The sequence below is a fragment of the Octopus bimaculoides genome, chromosome 1, assembly GCF_046866305.1.
Source record: "Octopus bimaculoides isolate indiv1 chromosome 1, ASM4686630v1, whole genome shotgun sequence".
Classification (NCBI taxonomy): Eukaryota; Metazoa; Mollusca; class Cephalopoda; order Octopoda; family Octopodidae; genus Octopus; species Octopus bimaculoides.
The window spans coordinates 25,549,488-25,552,346 of record NC_142928.1 but is presented as its reverse complement, the minus strand read 5'-3'; positions in this window follow the sequence as shown (position 1 = coordinate 25,552,346).

The following is a 2,859-nucleotide window of genomic DNA, read 5'->3' as shown; positions in this document are numbered from 1 at the left end:
CTCAAGATAGAAGGGACAAAATACAAATGTAGAGTTTTTTTCTTTTCGAGGGGGGCGAAAACAAAGCAGAAAAAAACAAAAGTGGGGACAACGATGAAAAAAAAAAAAAAAAAAAAACATCGCAAAACGTTTGGGGTATTTACAAAAAATACGAAATAATACAGAAAATTCCCAATAAATGGGGAGGTTATCCGTGGAAAGAAAAGCCTACGAAAAGACCACGGTAACCTCGGTCCTTAGTGTCACAGTTTGTTAAATAAAATTTCTTTTATTTATGCAAGAAACGTAAGTAACTCTCTGTTTACAAAATTTTGAAACGTTTTATAGAATCATGGTCAAGGTGGCTTCGTCATTTATACGTGCCATTCTTGCTACATGTATCCATCTTTTTACGAAACATTTGCTAGACAACACTTGCCTCTCTACTCTCACCTTCCTTTTCAAGTGATACTTGAAAAAGTTGATGAGAGATTGACCAAAGAGGAAAGTATTTGTCTCTAATCCTTTCAGACGCGTCCACCAGATGCATTCTTTGGCCAGAGCCACAAGTACGATAAATACAGCTCTTCCTTCCCGTTTAAAGGAAGGAGGCGTGACGATATTGACGATAGACTCGGTTGATAAACCGACTCGTCCCACATGCGACAGCAGTCGTTCGACATAAGCCCACAGTTCCGAAATGGTTGGACACTGCACGAGTGCGTGCAGAACGGTTTCATCGCTCTGACCGCATCTCGGGCAGGTCGGCCCCGCATTTCGCGAGCCGTGTCTATAGAGCTTATCCCGAACGGGTAACACCTCTCGGTAACACTGCCAGGCCAGGGATCTCTGGAAGTTGTCCATAGGTCCCGGCCCGAAAGTCGTCCTGAACAGGCGGGTCAGGTATTCCTCGTCGACGCCCAGGTTCGCCCCGAGATCGTCGTCGTACCTGCCCTCCACTAATCCCCTATAGAATGACTTCGTTGTGGTGCAGCCGCTCAAGGTCGACCCGGGACGGCAAAGTTGTTGCAGAGCAACGCGACACTCACGGTGCCATTCGCCATTCCTCGGCCTCTTTTTGATCCACGACTGCAGCTCGGTCATGGAGACGAGCTGCGGGAAAGCGCGCCGCACAAACGGTGACCACACCTGCTCACCGTCGTCTACGTAGAGCCGGAGATGTCGCAGTCTCAGCGCATGTCTGCGCATCATCAACCACGGCATGCCCAGCCCTCCTTTCAGCGGGTGTTGGCAACAAACGGATCGCCTCACCATCGGAACGCTTCCTTTCCACAAAAAGCAGAAGAGGATGCGCTCCATTTCGGTGATGGCGCGATCGGGACAAGGCACGACGGTCAGGCGGTATTCGATTACGGATGCGATGTACGCGTTCGCCACCTCCGCCCGACCTTTTAGGGACAGCTTCCTCTCGGACCATTGCCGGCAGAGAGTGGCCACCCTACTCGTTATCTCGTCCCAGTTCTTCTCCGTTTGCAGGTCCGGACCGAACCAGACTCCGAGCAACTTGACCGGACCGTCCGTCCAGCGTCCCACTACTGAGGCGCTGACGGACGGTATGGGCTTGCTCCTCCAGGTGCCGAGCAGCAAACCCACCGACTTATCCCGGTTGATTTTCGCTCCCGTCACCGCTTCGTAGTCTTTCAGCGTCTCGCCGACAAGCTCGATGTGCTCGTGGCTAGACGCTATGACGGTGACGTCGTCCCGCACCCCAGTTCTCGCGGGATGCCCCTCAGCGTCGCCAGCTTCCGCAGTAGTGGCTCGAGAGTCAATACGTACAGGAGCGGCGACAGGGCGCATCCCTGACGAACCGAACGTGAAATGTCGAAGGGTCCCGATAGACGTCCATTGACGCGAACAACCGAACGGATGCCTGTGTACAAGGCAGCCATCCAGCCTCGGAAAACGGGACCGAAGCCGGCCGCTTCGAGGACGGCCTCCAAGTATCGATGGTCTACCCTATCGAAAGCTTTGGATTGATCCAAATTGATCAGGGCCCCACCCATGCCAGGTTCCTTAACTACCCTCTCTATGATGTAGCGCATCAGATGGAGGTTGTCATGGATGCTCCGGCTCGGCACGGCGCACGTCTGCTCCGTGCCGACCAGTTTCTCGATGACAAGCGCCAACCGCTTGGCTAACACCTTGGCCAAAATTTTCATGTCTGCATTGAGCAGAGTGATGGGCCTAAAGTTATCTATGGCGTCCCCCTTGTTTGGATCTTTCTTCAGCAGTGTTACCGCTCCTCGGCTCACAAAACCGGGAATGCTCCCGTTCTGCTGCCAGTTGCGGTACACGGCCGCCAAGACGTCTCCAAACAAGTCTGGCATACAGTTGTAAAGCTCGTAGGGCAGACCATCCAAACCCGGAGATTTGTCCGTCGAGCAAACCGCCATCGCGTACCTCACCTCCTCCGCCGTGATGACCCCTTCGCAGCACTCCGCCTCTCTTGCCGAGAGTCGTGGCAAGCTGTGCAGGTAGGCACTAAAGTCCACCCTGCCTTCTCGCTCGCCACTCCTCCCGAACAGTCGGGCAAAATGCCGCTGAAACGCCTCGCACATCTTGCTCGGCTCGAGCAATTCGCGCCCCTGTTCGTCTACCAGAGACCGGATGGTGGCTCTGTTACCCCGCTGCGCCTCCGCCACCCGGGCCTCTCGTGCGGCTCCAACACCTTCATTCCTCAGAGCACGCATCCTTGCCCTGACAGCACACCCTTCGTGTTTAGCATTGAAGTGTTGGTCGAGGGCCAACCTTGCCGCTAAAACGTCGGATGCGATGCCACTTCGCAATGCCTCTTCTAACTTTATCACTAGCTCCCCCTCTACTCTGTTCCTCTCTACAGCTAGTGCCCTGCTATACCTT